Source organism: Sardina pilchardus, chromosome 22 (genome assembly GCF_963854185.1).
Source record: "Sardina pilchardus chromosome 22, fSarPil1.1, whole genome shotgun sequence".
In the NCBI taxonomy this organism is placed as follows: Eukaryota; Metazoa; Chordata; class Actinopteri; order Clupeiformes; family Clupeidae; genus Sardina; species Sardina pilchardus.
Window position 1 is genome coordinate 29,926,828 of NC_085015.1, and position 21,392 is coordinate 29,948,219.

The window sequence follows — 21,392 nt, forward strand, 5'->3', positions numbered from 1 at the left end:
TCTCTTAACCCTTGCTCACAGCGCCAAATGTGGCAGGGACAAATGTCAAAAGAACTTGAAACCCACTATTGAATTATCCCAATGAATTTCCCCACCAAGTCACTCAAATTAATGAATAGGACAAGAGATGCAGGTTTCCACAAACACATTCATTTTATTAAATTCTCATGAAAAGATTAAAATTGACCATGCAATTAAAAGGATGGAATCAGCCTATGGCAATTGTTACACCGCCTCTAGAGGCTTAGTACGGCAGTGCACGGGGTACCCCCACAATCTTGATCGTTCACAGCACAGCAAACAAGGGCAATGACCCAATATGCAAACACACACACACACACAACAAAATGACATGCAAAACCAATACACCAATCAAGGGACACAGCAAAAAGAGAACGATATAACAGAAGTAAGAGCCCCACATGTAACCCTGTACTGCCCCCAGATGGTATTAGTCAAGCCAACACTGATTACATGTCCAAACAAAAAGACTAAACAAAAAACAAAGATTAAACCAAACCAAAACCCAATAAACCCCCACTCACAGAAACAATAAAAGACAATACAAAAAGTATACACACTGACAGGCGGACAGACAGACAGAGACAGACAGACAGACAGACAGACAGCCAAACAAACAAGAAAGCGCCCGTGGACGACAGTCACACACATACACACATTCGCTATGCAGGAACCAAATATTGATGCTAGGTTACACTACACACGCACGCTTACGCTAACCACGTTTGAAACACGCATACAGACTCACCCAGACAACAAACACCACAAGCGGCAAGCACACTGATCTCCCGACAGGAAGAAGCCGTAGAGGAGTAGCAGAGCAGCGAGAGAGAACAGCAGAACCAGTGAGGTGGCGCGGCCGAGAGCAGGTAGGGTAGCAAACAGCAGGTAGCGTAGCAAACAGCACAAAGTTTCGGGCCGGCAGCAAGTTGAACCGCGAAGTACACAGCAAAACCAGCAAGCAGCAAAGCAGCAGCAGACCACTCCCTGCTAACAAAAGACACGGTTACACACTAAAGCATCACACAATTACCTACCCGCTTACAAGTCTCCACAACAAACCTGAGGTGATGTGCCTCGAGCCCACAACCCGGAAGTTACGCTCCTCCAATGATGGAACACCCTAAACAATATATCAAAATGATACTGCTTAGTACTAGCTCTATACAACCAAATTCCCCCTCACACCGCTCCGATACTCACCGTTACCAGGGGAAGATGAGGCAACACAGGTTTCACCGCAGAGGTTCTTTACGACCTCCAAAGTCAACTCCAGCAATTCCACGACCGCCACAAACGTGAGCTGCAGTCCATGCCTAGCTACAGACAGCACTGCTGCTTTTCAAACAGGCCTTCTGTTCGTGAATGGCGAACACCCTAATGGGTAAATTGACACCACACCCCCCAATTTGGTCTAACCCTATCACAATCTGTTATGTGCTCCATCGTTACTCGTTACTGGTGTGTCGGTCACGAACAAATCCGTTCCGGATTGCTCACAAAGTTATAGTCACACTGATGCGTGTCACTTGTTGACCGCACAATCTTAGCTTTCCGATGGTATTAAATAGTTGCCGTAATTAAGGGTTTCGAGAAAATCAACGTGAATTTAGGCTACATGAGAAGCATTAATTTGTACAAAGCCATTTTCGAGTAATCCCGTTTTTAAATTGCAACATTTCTTCTTGGTCTCCGACTTCAGTCTGTGTAGCACCCCACAATAACTAGCCTACTACTTGAATATTGTGTTCTTCCACTTGTTTGGTTTGAGAACATTTATTTAAACTACATACAGATGGTAGGGGTTGAGAATGCTCCTTTCTTTCCCGCACATCGGGACTCCCGAAGCATCGGGACTTTAATTAAAACTGCAACCGCAAGGGGGCAACATAACACCGCCTTAATAAAAGGAAGGTTCGGCTCATACCGGAAAACACGGAAAAACCCGAAGACACCGCGCTGGTGACAAGCGGAGAAAAGAGACATCACGCTCGGCATGTCAGATTGCAGTTTCAGAGTTTTCGAATGTTTTACAGCGTACCTCACAGCTGGCTCTCTCACTCGACGTAGCCTATAACTCAGTCAGTCCAGCAGAGATGCCAGAGCAACGTTTTGGTCAATGGAGAGGGAGAGAAATGCTCCGCATATCCGTCTCATTTAATCCGTCTCATTTAGGCCTAATCATTAAAATGAAGGTGATGACTGGCGAAATTATAATCAAACGACGTTTCAATAAACCATTGTTGAAATTAATGAAAATGGTTTTAGAAGCCTTCAATTCAACCTGAAAGACTCGATATAGGCAACCTTAGATTAATTCATTAATTCATTACGGTTACAAGACCGCATTTCCGTGAATAGGCTATTATTGTCAAGGCGAAGACGAAAGAGATGGACAAGATGGACATTTAGGCTACATTTATGTTAGGAATACTTAGAAATGTGTAGGCCTATAGGCTATTTTAAAACGGAGGCATGTTCATTTTAACCGGCGACGCTGGGTAGCTTACCCAGCACTTTATCACAGATTTTGTCCCCACCACTTTTGACAACTGAAAATAAAACGTATACAGAAATATCTTTAATAGGCCTACATGCCTATCATGTCACTTTACTTATAACCGTAGGCTACATGATTGGAGAAGATCGCGCATTTTGTAACATTATAACAATGGATGGTCAGATATGCGATAGGGCAGTGAGGGTGATTCATTGTAACCATCGACTAGTAGGCCTAGCTCCGCAAAAGAAGTTTCTAGCAACTTAGAATATATGGATCTCGTTATGCATGTTCATGTTGATTCAGAGATAGACCTAGACTACCGTGGGCTACTGTGCGTCAATATAACAGCATTTTATCATGTGGTGAATTAATGACTAACGTCAGTTTAACATGTCAGAACTTTTGATCGGCGTTTCAAGTGCATGCCGCGAATAGGCTAAATGAACTCGACTGACTGAATCCTTTATATTTCTTGGCTAAGTGCGAAGAAATTGACACTCGAACTGTGGCGTAAATGGTTGAGGCATCTTAATCATACGTCAGCGACCGGGGTTCAAAACTTACTCTACGAACCTCCGGAACCCATTAAGACAAGAGGCATTATTTTATTAAAAAGTTTTGCGATTTTTTTATGATTGCGATGTCTGCTGAAAAGAAAAGTTAATATGTGAATTCGTGGTTCAGCGCACACACACACACACACACACACACACACACACACACACACACACACACACACACACACACACACACACACACACACACACACACACACACACACACACACACACACACACACACATTTTTACATTTACATAATAGGGCTCGGGCACACGCCTTGCATTCTAGGAATATCGCCGCCATTTGGTAGCGCACTGAACGTAATATCCATTCATTCAGATGCACAAGACAAGAAGCAGAAATAGTAGCGATTTATTCTTTTCCTCTTGCGATCGTGGGTTGCACTGTTACACCCCACTACACAGCAACATACTACCAAGAAGGCAAAAACTAAGTAACAGGAACACACTAAAAGGCGGGAGTAAATCCATAGTAATCCATAGTAAACTAAGGAGTGAAGCTGCCAATGTGGCTGTGCCCGCGAAGTTTTGATGTCATGATCCCGAGCCCTAGTGTCAGGAAGTGTCTGTCGAGAGAGAGGGGGGAGGGAGGCAATCGTCCAATGCCGCATACAGGTAGGCTATAATGTCTAGTGAACTGGTTAGACAAGTGTGGGGGAGGGGGAATGATCGCACAAGACAATTGCTCTTCATGAAATGGGTAGTCTCACAGACGTTTGTCGATGTTTAAACGTAGCCTACTACATCACTTGCGAAATCGGACGTGGCACATTGAATTATTAGGCTACTGGATTTAATATAGCATAGACTTTGTTCATCCTATATTAGCCTATATTAAAATGTAATGTGCTGCGGGGAAGCATTGGGGAAGTCAGTTTAAGTTGTCCTGTAACAATTTGCCTCTTATTATAAGAGTATGCAGCCACTACGCACATAATAGTCTAGGTTACGGGCGGATGCGAGCAACCCCATGCAAAAGAAGGCCTTAAGTTAACGGACTGAAGGCCTGTTTACATGTCAAACATGCATTAAATCTAAGAAACGAAAAACACAAATATCATGTATTGTGTCGTAAACAGTTAATGACATCGTGGCCACTATGCGCAACTGCATCGCGCAGTGAGCTGAAGGATAGGAGGACCGACACTTATTAACACAAAGCTTTGTAAAGCACTAACAACCACCCCTCAAAGTTCATTGTCCATAAGTCCAAACAATAAGTATAAAAATCCGACAATCCAAAACGATAACGAGATCTCCCAGAAACGAAAAACAAGTTTGTTGAGTAGCCTAGTCCTTCCAACAATCTCAGCTTTTGCGTTTGTTAGATAAAAGGCATTCTGTCCTGCTGTATTCCAATGAGAAAAAATCATCCACAAGGTAGGCTAAGGGTCACGGTAATGCAGCATGCAGGAATCTATATAGGCCTACGCACAAAACGAATGAATGGATTATATCGGCCAAAACGAATGAATGGGTTGGGAGAGTCGTCTGGCTGTGTCAGCAGACTGCAGTCGGTCTCGAGGGGTTAAATAGCGCACGTACTTGAATTTTAATCTGAAGAAGACCAAATCAAATCAAAAAAGAAGGATTTCAAGTGTGCGAACCTTTTTCCATTTTTTTTATGATTTAGCCTACTCTTGTTCTGCACCTTGACCGGGGATGTGCACAAACTTTTTTACTACACTTGAATTTTAAACCAACTCTTCTCTAGCCTATCCTATAAAAGAAGGATTTCAAGTGTGCGAACCTTTTTCCATTTTTTTTATGATTTAGCCTACTCTTGTTCTGCACCTTGACCGGGGATGTGCACAAACTTTTTTACTACACTTGACTTTTAAACCAACTCTTCTCTAGCCTATATCCTATAGCCATACTTAAATAATCAGATGTTATGCTCATTTTTGTAGGCTACACCTCACCGGCAAGCACGCACGCAAATGCTGCTTTTGCACATCTACAATATTGGCCAGGCTATATAGAATAGGCTTTTAGGACTGTATTTTGCCTTCGTGCAACTTTAGTTGTGCTCAATCTAAATTATTGTCAGTAAGGATAGGTCATATTACCAAATGGCGAACCTCGAAAATTATTTAGGATATAGAGCCGTGTCCATTACGCATGCAGTTATTTTTTAGGCTATTGTTTTATTTGAGTGTTTTTGTCTACCATGGCAAACATAGTTGAAACGTTCGCTCTAAACTTAAGTATTTCCAATCGGCTTTCACAAAACCGATGAGGTCCAGATCTCAGTGGCCTCATAGCTGCCTACAGCCATGCATAGTAAGCCTAATGATAGCCTAATAGTTATGACATTAATAGCCTATTAATGACCTCATGTCGGAATGGCACGTTGTTTGAAAAAAAAAAGTTAAATAGGCCTAGACCTACCGCCGAGTGGGGATATGTCGGAATGAACAGCGGATACCAGCTGGGTTGTAAAACATTACTGTATTCGTTGATCTTATCGATGCAGTCCTTGCGGCCACTTCTCCCCATCGTAGGAAACTTTAGTGTTGACAACACAAAGGCCTTCACGTTGTGTGGCAGTGCTTGCTTGCCCTTCGATCCATCCCAGTTGGTGGTTTTGCACCTGTCCCTGAGTTATAGTCTATATGAGTAAGCGCTTATATGCTCTAACCGCATAATAAAAGAAGCACCTGCAGCAGTGCTTATGGCAAGGCTATTAACACCTGTCACTGAGCTATGGACAAGCAGTTATGCTCGAAAATTATCATAATAACAGACACACCTAATTGTATGTCTCTATGTTTAAACACATCAAATTAGGAAGCATTTCCGCCGCAACGTTTGCTTTCTTTTTCTGTCGGTCCGCGGTTGCTTGGTCAATTGCGCAGCAAATTATCAGATCACCGGACCTAATTTCACCCCATGTCTCGCGGACCAGCAGCAGTCTCCACGTTTCGCGGCCCATAGTTTGAGAAACGCTGCATTAAAGTGTCATTAGGTTGTAGGCTATATGTTTAGTGATTTCTTTGTGTGTTTTTCATTGTAGTGTGTGTGCATTGAGTAGTTCCTTAAAATACGGAACAAAGAGCGTCCCGTAGCCTATCTGTTCAATACGGAAGAAGACTAACTATTACTTATATATTTCTTATAACGAAACGCGAAGAAAAAATACGAGGACTGACCATCTCGTTTCTCCGCGTTTCCCCCAATACCATGGCGACAAAGAGAAATAAATATGATTTGACATTTAAGCTGATTGCTGACAAATTTGCCACACAATTCGGGAGAAGCAGCGGACAGGAGCGCCACCACAAGCAAGCACTTCTAGCCCAAATTAACATGGCAACGTTGCCTATGACTAAAGTGTCTAAGTAGGCTAGTCCTACTAATATTACATTTGATTGGTAGCATGTTTGTAGCGCGCCAGTTTACCCATCCCCTACATCAAAACAGCTTAGAATCAATCAAAGAATCAGCTGTGTCGGCGTTAGGCTGTAGGCGATTTTCTATAACCATTTTCATTCATTTCAACAATGGTTCATTGAAACGTTGTTTGAATAATTTCGCCAGTCATCACCTTCATTGTAATGATTAAATGAGATTAAGGAGTCGACTATTGACGGATATGCGGTCTTCATCATTTTGAAATGCGGGATGAAACTTTCTGCCACCTGGTGGTTGTTTGGGTACATTGCCTTAGGCTCGAAAAAAATCGGCTTGACGGCCTGCGGGATCTCTTCGGGAGTCCCGCGGGAGAAGGTGCATTCTCAACCCGTACCCACTGTAAATTACATAGAAAGCATAAGCATCGCTTCCACATATTCCTATGCATTATGCCTATTCTAGACTAGCCGAATAACCTACCATGACTGAGGCCTAATTACTCTCACATTCTTTTAAAGTGACAGGCACTCATTAGACAGTTGACATTAAAGATAAATGTAAACTTCATATGAATTTCAAAATGTTTGAAATACAAACATATGATATGAAGCCACCTTTTCACTGAGTGTGTTTGGGGAAGTATGCCTTGTAATATCTGGTCTCCACTGGTGTGTTGGGGCTCCCAAATCAAATCAAGAAAGTATTAAAATTCCTAACTTATCTTAAAACAATTGTGACACTCATCATGTATTTTTCATGCTATGGCTCGACTGATGAATTAGATAGATAGATAGATAGATAGATAGATTGGCTACAGACGATCTGTATATCTATTATTGTATTGAATGTGAGTTGTATCGGTCATAACACCCCTACAAATGACATTGGGAAACCCATACAGTTATATTTATTCACCTTGTTTAAATACATGTTTATAGCCTAGTCTAGGGCCTAGGCTATGGTCCCTGTGTGTCTGCCAAGGGGCCTGCACTAAAAGATTTTGCTGATACCTTTTGCACCCATCTCGTTCGCAAATCAGCTAATTACACAATACTTCTACTTTTACTTTCAGTACTTGAGTAGTATTTTTAAAAATAAACTACTTGCAATACTTAAGTACAAAACATGTTTAATACTTTAGTACTTCCACTTAAGTACGGTTTTTAAAGAGCACTTCTACTTCTACTCAAGTCACTTTTTTGATAGAGCACTTGTACTTTTACTCAAGTCTGGATCTCTAGTACTTTATACATCACTGCATATAGTTGACTGGAGGCATGGTTGATGATAACTGATAGTTGGAATGGTTGAACAGTTAAATAGTTGAGTAGTTTCAATGGTTAAATGATTTAATAGTGTATTATTGCAGTGAGGACTTTTATTTTGAAACAGTTGTGGACAGAGGAAACAGTTTAACAGGATATTTAGTCTTCACAGAGAGATTGTATGCTTAAAGCCTGAGAGAGAGAGAGCGAGCTGCTGCAGCTGGCCTGGCCACCTGGCATAAAATTCTAATTGCCCTATGATGATGTCATAATCACAATGTTAAGTCTATGGGGACATTTTAATAGTTTTTAATTTATAGTTTAAAAAGTATAAAAGTTACAAAGTTGAAAAATACATAGCACGGGTGTCCTAAGCAAGACCTACGTTACAAAGTTTGAATGAAGTTTCTATGTCAAACGGTTGAAGCTGCATTAAATACGTTAGAAGAAGAACTAGAAATGCAATTCCAAGGAATTACCAGTGCATGAAAATGCAGAAATGTATAGATAGATAATGTAGATATGGCTACTTAGGTGTAGCTAAGTAAAGATGGTGATTGCATAGTTTAAAGAAAGTTGATAGTGTGAAGGTAGACAGTTTAAAGCTGAAACATTCCAGTTCTAACTTAACTAATGATTTCTATTCATGTTAAAATGTTAACTATGGTAACAATGATAACCAGGTTGATTGGTTAACTTAACTACTGATTTCTTGCAGTTATGGTAAACATTTTAACTATGCTAACAGTGCTAACCAGGTTGATTAGCTAACTTAGCTAATGATTATTAGCAGTTATGCTAAAAATGCTAACTATGCTAGCAATGCTAACTATGGTAACGATGCTAACTTTACTAACAATGCTAACCAGTCTGATTAGCTAACTTAACTAACGATTTCTAGCAGTAATGCTAACTATGCCAACAATGCTAAGTGTGTTAACAATGCTAACCAGGTTGATTAGCTAACTTAGTTGATGATTTCTTACAGTTATGCTAAAAATGTTAACTATGCTAACAATGTTAACTATGCTAACAATGCTAACCAGGTTGATTAGCTAACTTAGCTAATGATTTCTAGCAGTTATGATAAAAATGCTAATTATGCTAACCATGCTAACTAGCTAACTTGCTAGTGAGGACTTTTATTTTGAAACTGCAGTATAATCATGTTGGTTGCTATGGAAACGGTCATAAACGCTTAATTTTAATGGTTGCTATGTTGGTTGCTAGGTACATGGAGGTTTCATGTAGTTGAATGGAAGCATAGTTGATGATAACTGACAGTTGGAATCGTTGAACAGTTCAATAGATGAGTAGTTTCAATGGTTAAATGATTTAATGGTGTATTATTGCGGTGAGGACTTTTATTTTGAAACAGTTGTGGACAGAGGAAACAGTTAACAGGATATGTAGTCTTCTGAGAGACTGTATGCTTAAAGCCAGAGAAACTGACAGTTGGCTGCAGGTGGCTGACCAGCTGGCGTAAGATTCTAATTGCTGCCGTGATGTCATAATGAGCAATGTTAAAGGGATAATCCGGAGTGAAATGCACTTTAGATCAATTTTTCGGACTATTGGGAGTACATACGTTGAGTTGACACCAAAATCATGTCATTCGGATGTATTTTGAGAAAGTTTGCGTTCACCGTTTTTAGCCAAAACTCGTTAGCCTGGAAGTGACCGGGGCAGGTCCTTTCGCCACTACAAAACGCTATTTTTATACCTCTTCTACTGTTCCAAACAACGCTACACTTACGTGGTAGTGAGTAGAGGGTCCCTTAAGCCAAACCGAAGTATCCCCACGTCTTTATGTGGTCGGATAGAGAGTCCAGAATGAATTTAATCGAGTCAGTACCTTCCGGAAATGTTGCTGCGGCAGCTGCGCAATGCTTCAACAACACTTTACTAACATTTCCGGAAAGGTACTGACTCGATTAAATTCATTCTGGACTCTCTATCCGACCACATAAAGACGTGAGGATACTTCGGTTTGGCTTTAGGGACCCTCTACTCACTACCACGTAAGTGTAGCGTTGTTTGGAACAGTAGAAGAGGTATAAAAATAGCGTTTTGTAGTGGCGAAAGGACCTGCCCCGGTCACTTCCAGGCTAACGAGTTTTGGCTAAAAACGGTGAACTCGAACTTTCTCAAAATACATCCGAATGACATGATTTTGGTGTCAACTCAACGTATGTACTCCCAATAGTCCGAAAAATTGATCTAAAGTGCATTTCACTCCGGATTATCCCTTTAAGTCTATGGGGGAATAGTTTTTAACTAATAGTTTAAAAAGTATAACAGTTACAAAGTTGAAAAATTCATAGCACGGGTGTCCTAAGCAAGACCTACGTTACAAAGTTTGAATGAAGTTTCTACGTCAAACGGTTGAAGCTGCATTAAATACGTTAGAAGAAGAATAAGAAGAAGAAGCCTAGGAAGAACAGTACAGTGCATTTTCATACACTGTAACTAGAAATGCAATTCCAAGGAATTACCAGTGTATGAAAATGAAAAAAATGTATAGATAGATAATGTAGATATGGCTACTAAGGTGTAGCTAGGGTAAAGATGGTGATTGCATAGTTTAAAGAAAGTTGATAGTGTGACGGTAGACAGTTTAAAGCTGAAACATTCCAGTTTTACCTTAACTAATGATTTCTATTCATGTTAAAATGTTAACTATGGTAACAATGACAACCAGTTTGATTAGTTAACTTAGCAACTGATTTCTTGCAGTTATGGTAAAAATGTTAACTATGGTAACAGTGCTAACAAGGTTGATTAGCTAACTTAGCTAATGATTACTAGCAGTTATGCTAAAAATGCTAACTATGGTAACAATGCTAACTTTACTAACAATGCTAACCAGTGTAGAGGCACCTGAGTTTACATAATTCACAGCCAGTCGTTACGTGTTCACTTTAACGCTAATGTTACAATCGCAGCCTCCTTGTTATGTACTGTTTATGTCGTGTTCTGATGACGTGCAGAGAGTACCGCAAACTTTGATATGCTTTGTCTTGCGAGTTAACAGTAAATAAAAGTTTCCCAGAGTTTGGGTTTTTAAACCTATCTGCTGTGTCCATATCTCCCATACGGTCGACTCCTCTACACTGGTGACCCCGACGACTCTTTGGACGGTAATCTTTAGAGTTTATTGAAATGGCTACTAACGCAGTTGCGCTTAAACTACCGGAGTGTTGGGAAGGACCTGCCGCAGTGTGGTTCGCTCAGGCGGAGGCTCAGTTCGCGATCAGACGAGTAACGGACGATGCAACGAAATATTATTATGTCGTTGCGGCCCTGGGTAGCTCGGTCGCTGTCAGGGTTGTGAGTTTGCTGCAGAATCCGCCGGGGGAAGGTAAATACGACCGCCTTAAAACGCTCTTGCTGGGGACTTTCGAGCTGAACGATTCCGAACGATGCAACGAAATATTATTATGTCGTTGCGGCCCTGGGTAGCTCGGTCGCTGTCTGGGTTGTGAGTTTGCTGCAGAATCCGCCGGAGGAAGGTAAATACGACCGCCTTAAAACGCTCTTGCTGGGGACTTTCGAGCTGAACGATTCCGAACGTGCACGTCGTTTGCTTTCATTGAGCTGCTTAGGGGATGCAAAGCCTTCAGAACTCATGGACCACATGCTGTCTCTCCTCGGCAACCATGAGCCTTGTTTCCTCTTCAAGGAGCTCTTTCTTCAGCAGCTGTCAGTGGAGGTGAGGTCTGCCCTTGCTGGTTCCTCCATCACGGACTCCCACGACCTGGCTAAAGAGGCAGATACGTTTTTTTCTGTCATGCAGCACTGCAGGGCGGCTGTACACCACTGTGCTGCTGAATCATCACCACCAGAGGGAGCTCTTGTGGCTGCAGCACAGCAGAGGAAGCAAGGCCTTTGTTACTACCATGCTCGTTTCGGACCTAAGGCTACGAAGTGCCGCCCACCCTGCTGTTTCAAGGCACCGGGAAACTCATTTACAGCAATGAGTATCGGCCATGCAGGCGGGTTACTGTTTGTCACTGATGCTGCATCCGGACGTCGTTTCCTCTGTGACACAGGTGCGCAGGTAAGTGTTTTGCCTGCTACAGACCTGGACATTCAACAGGGTAAGCGGGGTCCCGTCTTGGAGGCCGCGAACGGTAGCTCCATCCAGACTTTTGGTGAGCGCAGTGCTATGGTGTGTTTTGGTGGACAGCAGTTCGACTGGACTTTTGTGGTGGCAAGAGTGTCCACGCCCCTCTTGGGTGCGGATTTTCTTTGTGCTCATGGCCTTCTGGTGGATGTTAAGAACCAACGCCTGGTCAACGCCGAGACCTTCTCCTCACTCCCTTGCACACGCAGCAGCTCCAGTTCATCCCTCCTGTCCAGCACCTTTGCAGTTGATGAGTTTTCACGCCTCCTGGCGGAATTCCCCGCCCTCACCCAACCTACTTTCTCGTCCGGTGTGGTCAGACATGGTGTGGAGCACCACATCGCAACTGTTGGTCCTCCTGTTTATGCGCGTGCTAGGCGCTTGGATCCTGCAAAGCTCGCCATTGCCAAGGCAGAGTTTGAGACGCTGGAGCACCTTGGCATCGTACAGCGTTCTAACAGCCCTTGGGCTTCACCTTTGCATATGGTCCAGAAGCCTGGTGGAGGCTGGCCTCCGTGCGGTGACTACCGTCGCTTGAATGAGGCCACTACACCCGACCGCTACCCTGTTCCCCATATTCAGGACTTTTCTGCTCGCTTGGCTGGTACGGTCATTTTTTCAAAGGTGGACCTCATCCGTGGATATCACCAGGTGCCGTTGCATCCGCAGGACGTTCCCAAGACTGCTGTGATCACTCCTTTCGGTCTGTTTGAGTTCCTCTGGATGCCTTTTGGATTAAAAAACGTCGCCCAGACATTCCAGCAACTCATGGACAGTGTTCTGCGTGACTTGACGTTTGTTTTCGTGTACCTGGATGACATCCTCGTGGCTAGTACTTCCAAGGCTGAACACCTGGCACACCTCAGGGCTCTGTTTCGGCGTCTGGACGATCACAGACTGATCGTTAACACGGCGAAGTGCCATTTCGGTTTGTCTGTCATTGATTTCCTTGGCCACCATGTCACGAGCAAGGGGGCGGCTCCGCTAGCTGCTAAGGTGGACGCCATTTGTCAGTTCCCGCGACCAGCCACGGTCAGAGCCCTACAGGAATTTCTAGACATGGTGACATTCTATCATCGTTTCGTCCCACACGCAACTCACCTCATGCGTCCCCTCTACGAGGCTCTTAAGGGTAGGGCTGCTAAACTCTCCGTTGACTGGACAGAGGAAAGGACTCATGGGCATTCATGGACACCAAAACGGCCCTGGCCAACGCCACCATGTTAGCCCACCCACCCTCAGAGGTACCTATCGCCATCACCACTGACACCTCTGATTTCGCTGTGGGAGCTGTCCACGAGCAGCTGGTCGATGGTGCCTGGCAGCCGCTGGCCTTTTTTAGCCGGCAGTTGCGCCCAGCAGAGAGGAAGTACAGCACTTTTGACCGGGAGCTGCTGGGCCTTTTCCTGGCCATTCAACATTTCATGCTGGAGGGCCGATCATTCACTGCCTTTGTGGACCACAAGCCTTTGAGTTTTGCTATGGCCAAGGTTTCGTAGCCATGGTCTGCCCGGCAGCAGCGTCAGCTTTCTTTTATTTCGGAGTTCACCACAGACATTCGTCATGTGGCAGGGAAGGACGATCAAGTGGCCGACTGTCTTTCTCGTCGTCTTGTGGGAGCGGTACATCTCGGCGTGGATTATGCCCGCATGGCGGCGGTCCAGGTCCACGACGCTGACGTCCAAGCTTACAGGGCTGCCATCACTGGATTTCATTTGTCTGATGTTCCTTTTAGCGGCGTAGATGTCACTATGCTTTGTGACGTTTCTACAGGTCAGGTCCGGCCTATTGTCCCTAGCAGTTGGCGAAAGCAGGTTTTTGATGCCGTTCACGGCCTCTCCCATCCCGGCAGGAGGGCATCACAGAAGCTGGTGGCGGCGAAGTTTGTTTGGCATGGCCTCAAAAAGGACGTCCGTGACTGGGCCGCCGCCTGCCTCGAATGTCAGCGGGCCAAGGTACACCGTCACTCCAAAGCCCTCCAAAGACGTTTCGACCACGTGCATGTGGACCTAGTGGGACCTTTGCCGTCATCCCACGGTTTTACTCACCTGCTCACCGTGGTTGACCGCACCACTCGTTGGCCTGAGGCCATTCCACTTCAGTCCATCTCCACTGCAGATGTTGCGCGGGCTTTCCTGGGCACATGGGTCACCCGTTTTGGCGTCCCCTCTGACATCACATCGGACCGTGGCTCGCAGTTCACATCAGAGTTATGGACTGCCGTCGCCAGCAGCCTTGGATCGCAACTACACTGTACTACAGCTTACCACCCGCAAGCCAATGGACTGTGTGAGCGTTTTCACTGCTCGCTGAAAGCCGCGTTGCGCGCGAGCCTCTGTGACGACAGCTGGGTGGATCGTTTGCCTTGGGTGATGTTAGGTCTGCGTGCTGCTCCCAAGGAGGATCTCTTTTCATCCGCTGCCGAGTTGGTCTATGGGCAGCCTCTGCGGGTACCTGGTGATTTCTTGCCTGATGTTACCCACCCATGGTCTGCTGGTCAGCAGCGGCTGGTGCATCTCCAGGGTGCCCAGGTTTTTGCGCCGGTGCCCACCTCTCAGCATGGCATGCCACATTCTCAACTGCTGCCAGGTTTGCAGAATGCAGCATATGTGTTCATTCGTCATGATGCTCACCGCAACTCTTTACGTCCACTCTATGATGGTCCGTTCCGGGTGCTGGAAACGGGGGACAAATTTTTTGTCCTTGACATCGGGGGTAGGCAAGACCGGGTGTCCGTGGACCGTCTCAAACCGGCTCATTTGGACTTGAGCTCTCCGGTGGTGGTTGCCCAGCCCCCACGGCGGGGCCGCCCTCCAGCTACCACGCTTCCACAGTCAACAAGCCCCGCACTTCCGTTTCCTGCAGCCGCACCGTCTGGTGGCCAGAGAACATTTGGCCGGGCACTGCGCCCTCCGCACCGGATGAACTTGTCTGTCTTTGGGAATTCTGGGGGGGCATGTGTAGCGGCACCTGAGTTTACATAATTCACAGCCAGTCGTTACGTGTTCACTTTAACGCTAATGTTACAATCGCAGCCTCCTTGTTATGTACTGTTTATGTCGTGTTCTGATGACGTGCAGAGAGTACCCCGAACTTTGATATGCTTTGTCTTGCGAGTTAACAGTAAATAAAAGTTTCCCCGAGTTTGGGTTTCTAAACCTATCTGCTGTGTCCATATCTCCCATACGGTCGACTCCTCTACACCAGGTTGATTAGCTAATCTAGCTAATGATTTCTATCAGTTATGTTTAAAATGCTAACTATGTTAACAATGCTAACTATACTAACCAGGTTGATAAGCTAACTTAGCTAATCATATCTAGCAGTTATGCTAAAAATGTTAACTATGTTAACAATGCTAACTAGGTTAATTAGCTAACTTAGCTAATCATTTCTAGCAGCTATGCTAAAAATGCTAACAATGCTAACTATGCTAACTAACTAACTTGCTACTGAGGACTTCTATTTTGAAATATTTGTTGATAGGGTATCCATGGCTGCCACTATCAGGAATAAAGAAGCTACTGTAGTAAAATCATGTTGGTTGCTATGGAAACGGTCAAACGCTTAATTTTAATAGTTGCTATGTCGGTTGCTAAGTACATGGAGGGCTCATGTAGTTGACTGGAGGCATAGTTGATGATAACTGACAGTTGGAATGGTTGAACAGTTAAATAGTTGAGTAGTTTCAATGGTTTCAATTTTCAATTTAATTTCAATTTCAATTTTCAATTTAATTTCGCTTATAGAGCGCCAAAACATTACACATGTCTCATGGCGCTTTACAGAGTGTTAGACATTCAAAGAGAGCCCATGAGTAACAGGGGCAAGGAAAAACTCCCTAGAATTGGAGATACATATAGGAAGAAACCTCAGACAGATCCATGACTCAAGGGCCCAACCCATCTGCCTTGGGTCAGTTACAGTACAGTCATTTGTAGTTTGAAAGTTACAATGACAATGAAAGTTCAAATAGTCCAGTGTAGGGGATGCGTGGGCCAAAGATTCGGGCAGGGAACCACAGCAGGCGATGGTAGGGCAGTCATAGGGATGGCGAAGACAGTGGCGATGATAGGGCAGTCAGAGGGATATGACTTCAGGTGTGATGAGGGACAGGCACAGAGATGGTTGATGGCTGGTAATGGTTTACCTCACAGGTGAGGTATAGGGGAAAGGGAAGAGAAATAGAGTGTGTTAGTATTACTGTAAGTCATGATGGTTGGTATTAATAAGTATATCAATGGTGATATACAGTGCCTATAGAAAGTCATCATACCCTTTTGAAATAGTTACTTTTTTTTGTCTTACAGCCTGAAATCAAAACCTATTTTAAAAACAATCTTTTTCAGTTTTATTCACAAATTTAGCTGTACAACATCAAAATAATGAAAAAAAAGTCAACAGTTCTGAAAATTAATAAAAAATTAAAAACTAGAATAACAGGGTTGGAAAAGTCATCATACCCCTGACTTAATACTTTGTAAAGCTTCCTTTTGCTTTCATTACAGCCATCAATCTGTTTGGATATGTCTCTATTATAGCTTTGCACACCTAGATAGGGGAATATTTGCCCAATTTTTTGTGCGGAAATGTTAAAATTTAGTCAAATTCTGTAGGGAATGGCGATGGACTGCTCTCTTCAAGTCAATCCACAGATTTTCTATAGGATTTAAGTCAGGGCTCTGATTTTGCCACTCAAGGATATTCACCATCCTATCCTTAAGCCACTGCTTTGTTCTTTTGGCAGTATGTTTAGGATTATTGTCGTGTTGGAAGGCGAATGACCTCCCCATCCTCAGCTGTCTAGGAGAGGGACGCAGGTTTTCCTCAAGAATGTGGGTGTACTTGGCAGCATCCATTTTCCCTTCTATCCTGACCAATTGCCCAGTCCCCGCTGAAGAGAAACATCCCCAAAACATAATGTTGCCCCCGCCATGCGTCACAGTAGGTATGGTGTGTTTTGGGTGTGTTTGGGTGTGTATACTGTGTTTGGTTAGCGCCTGGAGCTCAGTCCAAAAACTTCAATCTTAGTCTCCAAAAAGTTCGATCTTAGTCTCATCTGACCATAAAAGCTTTTTCCACATGGTAGCAGAATATTCCAGATGTGTTTTTGCACTGAACTCCAAGCGCAATGTTTGGCGAAAACCAACACAGTACACCACCCAAAACACACCATACCTAGTGTGAAGCATGGTGGGGGCAACATTATGTTGTGGGGATGTTTCTCTTCAGCGGGGACTGGGCAATTGGTCAGGATAAAAGGGAAAATGGATGCTGCCAAGTACACCCACATTCTTAAGGAAAACCTGCGTCCCTCTCCTAGACAGCTGAAGATGGGCAGGTCATTCGCCTTCCAACACGACAATGATCCAAAACATACTGCCAAAAGAACAAAGCAGTGGCTTAAGGATAGGATGGTGAATATCCTTGAGTGGCAAAGTCAGAGCCCTGACTTAAATCCTATAGAAAATCTGTGGTTTGACTTGAAGAGAGCAGTCCATCGCCATTCCCTACAGAATTTGACTACATTTTAGCATTTCTGCACGGAAAATTGGGCAAATATTCCCCTATCTAGGTGTGCAAAGCTATAATAGAGACATTTCCAAACAGATTGATGGCTGTAATGAAAGCAAAAGGAAGCTTTACAAAGTATTAAGTCAGGGGTATGATGACTTTTCCAACCCTGTTATTCTAGTTTTTAATTTTTTATTAATTTTCAGAACTGTTGACTTTTTTTTCATTATTTTGATGTTGTACAGCTAAATTTGTAAATAAAACTGGAAAAGATTTTTTTAAAAATGGGTTTTGATTTCAGGCTGTAAGACAAAAAGAGTAACTATTTCAAAAGGGTATGATGACTTTCTATAGGCACTGTAAATGATTATACCATAGAGGGTTTACAAAACGCTTTTACACACCTCTTTTTTGAGGACAGGTGCGTCGGAATAGGTTACCCAGTTAAACCCGAAGAGAGAATCCCGCACACCGTCCACCACGCATGCAAACATCCACCCACCCACCACGCACGCAACATCCACCCACCCACAATGCCCCCCCCCCCCAGGCGAACCCACACACCACATCTGAACCGCGCGCCCAAGCAGCATGGCCGAGCATGGCCAGCCAGAGTCCGCCCACAGGCGGCGCCACCCATCCACAAATAACCCCCCACCACCATCCGCGAGCAGAGAGAACGGGGCCCACGCCAGCCCTACCCCATCCACAACACCGCACGAACACACACCAACGGCCCGACCAGGACACACAATCCGATCATCCCACACACACCAACGGCCCGACCAGGACACACAATACGATCCGACCCGCCGCCCAGGCCCCCCCCGAAGCAGCGCCCCCCAGAGCAAAAGTCCAGAATGCTTCATGTCTTTGGACGTGTCATCCTGTCAACCTGTGAACAGGGTAGGGAGGCGTAGGGAGGCGATGTAATGTAATTAAAATCGTTAAAATCATTGGACATTGGTGTAATGTAATTAAAATCGTTAAAATCATTGGACTTCCACTCTAGAAACACCACCCCAAGAAGGCCCGGACCGCGAGCCCAATCCAAATACAATGCCGCAACATAGCCCTCCCCTCCGCCATCCACTCCCAGCATTCCCACCTCCCCCGTCCCCCCCATCCCACAAAACGCACAACCGTGCACATCTGATCAGACCGCATGCCCCAGCCAGACCGCCAATATACGCCCACGCAGAGCCACTGCCGAATGGAGCCGACACGAACCCCACTCCCCCCCACCTACAGACGGCGACGGGAGGCCCCCCGCGGACGAGCGACGCCACCCGCGAGCGGACCCCGACCGGCCCAGAGCACCCAGCCACACCACCCGGGCACGCAACCCAGACATGATGCGCAAACCCACCCGGGGAAGGCCCATGACCGAAACGGCGCAATGGACAAAACGCCCGCATGCACAGTGAATGAACAAATGCCCGCATGCGCAACAGACAGCATGCGGGACCCTCCCCCCCAAGCTACACTATAGAGGACAGGACAGGGAGAGAAGGAAAGAGGGAGAGTTGAGAGAGACAGAGGGAGAGGGGAGAAGAGGAGTTGTACGGCATGCCACATAAGAAGTCCATGACAGCGTAATGCTAAAGCAGCATAACTAAGGCATGGTGGAGGATGGTCAGCGCCAGCTCAGGTGTGGTCAGTAGCCACCATGGGACGCATGACTGGGGCACCAGTCACACAAGCCCACAGCAGAGGTGGTCCGTTCCAGTAAGACCCTGAGGTGGTTGAAGTTCCACACTGCACCATACCTAACTATAGGAAGCACTAAAGAGATATGTTTTAAGTCTAGACTTAAAAATAGGGAGGGTGTCTGCTAATCGAATTGAGGGAGGAAGATTATTCCAGAGGAGGGGTGCGCGGTAACAAAAAGCTCTGCCTCCTACTGTAGTTTTTGAAATTCTTGGAATTACAAGAAGTCCAGTATTTTGTGATTGTAAGGGTCTAGGTGGATTATATGGGACTAGAAGATCTTTAATATATTCGGGTGCTCTGCCATTTATGGCTTTGTATGTTAGAAGTAGAATTTTGAAGTCAATGCGACTTTTAACAGGTAACCAATGTAGAGATGCTAGGATGGGGGAAATATGTTCATATTTTTTTGGTCCTAGTGAGTGTGCGAGCAGCTGCGTTTTGTATAAGATGTAGGCTTTTTAGACAGGTATTATTGTAGCCGGCGTATAACACATTACAATAGTCTAGCCTGGAAGTGACAAAAGCGTGGATTCATTTTTCAGCGTCTGGTAAGGATAAGGACTTCCTTATCTTTGAAATGTTCCTTAAATGGAAAAATGAAGTTTTTGTGATCTGCTTTATGTGACTATTGAGTAGAAGTTCTTGATCAATTGTAACTCCTAGATTTTTAACACTTGTGGATGAGGTCAGTGAGAGATCGCTATATGTAACCTGTGATGTGGATATGATATCCCTAGTCTTTTTAGGACCTAAAACCATAACTTCTGTTTTATCTGAGTTCAATAGCAGGAAGTTATTAGTCATCCAAATTTTTATGTCTCTCAGACATGTGTTGAGTTTGGCTAACGGGGTTGGTTCATCGGGCTTTATGGAAATATATAATTGTGTATCATCTGCATAAGAATGGAAATCAATGCCATGTTTTCTATTATAGAACCTAGAGGAAGCATATAAAGAGAAAATAATAGGGGCCCTAGTACTGAGCCTTGAGATTGGGCACCGGCACGGCACCAGCACCGCTGCGGTGGAAACGAGGTAAAAGTAGCTCCACACTTTATTGGTAGACTTCTGAGGGCCCTGACATTTAAAACGAGACATCGAGAACTTTGAAAAAGCACTGGTGGTTTACTTACATGACGGTTTATTCAGGTAGTCACTTCCGAAAGTTTACCGTTCGCCGCCATCTTGAATTTAGTCACGTGACGAGCCGGAGCGGAACTTAGTCATTTATTGTGCAAATTTGTATATTGTGCAAATTGTGTGAATGAAGATTATGCTGGATGAGATTTGATCATTAGTGTGCTTGCAAAAGCACACTATTGTTATCCGTGCGTTTCATATTATCTTTATTTATCTTAAGTCCAACTCTTGTCTCCCTATCCTGTCCTAGGGATTTGGAGCTAGAGACGCCGTTCCACCTCTCACGCGTGCGTCCTGATACGAGGATGGTGGCTTGTATACAGCTTTTTGATACGCCTTGTTGTTCTCCCGTTATTCCAGTTTTTCCGGTCGATTTTTTCCCATAGGAATGAATGGAAAAGCAATTTTTGAGCGCTGATGCCCACACGTTTTTCCACCTGTAGCCCAAACCGTAAGACATAAAGTCATGAAATTTGGTACGCTGATAGAGGAGACTACCCTGATTGACACCACCAGGTTTCATTTTCGCCGCTCTCACGCCCTAGTGCCACCAACTGGTCAAAGTTGGAAAACCTGTTAATGCCCGTAACGTTTGATCCGTATGGCCGATTTTGATAAAACTTATACCATTGGAATCCTCTGACTCAGCCAATTCCAACGCACCATGTGACGTCATTTTCCGCCATGATGGATTTTCCACCATTTTGAATTTTGTCAAAAGTCAAAGTAAAGCAACTCTGGCCGCATAGTTCATCCGATCGTCATGAAACTTAGCACACGTGATTTACAGACCAAGGCGGATCAAACGCCTTGATTTCGCCTTCATACGTCCAAGCGTTCGCCTGTGACAACCAATTAAATTCAGCAAGCGAAGCCGCCAAACAGGAAGTGTGCCTATCTTGGAAATGCTGTGACGTATGAAAGCCATATTTGGTGGGATGACTTGAGATCCCATCCAAAGCACCCTCAATGAATTTGGTGTTATTTGGTCTCTTGATGGCTCTATAATTAGCAAAAACGTGTGTGTTGGCGAATGTATACTATTAAGCAGAATAGCTCATCTTAAATTGCTCAAGTAATGCCAAAAGGACATTCCAGAGTGATTTAAGATACAATGTTGATATTTTGTTTAAAAAAATCAAAGTATGCCAATTCTTGTAAAAGGAACTGACACA

General features: G+C 44.4%; 1 long non-coding RNA gene across 1 annotated transcript; it reads right to left on the reverse strand.

The window, feature by feature from the left end:
• Positions 1–342: 342 nt before the first annotated feature.
• On the reverse strand, positions 343–1,316 carry LOC134070240 (uncharacterized). The gene is made up of 3 exons (XR_009936907.1): positions 1,225–1,316; positions 1,084–1,144; positions 343–1,008 (listed from the first exon to the last, which is right to left on the reverse strand). It is a non-coding gene; the product is annotated as an uncharacterized LOC134070240 (long non-coding RNA).
• Positions 1,317–21,392: the final 20,076 nt, after the last annotated feature.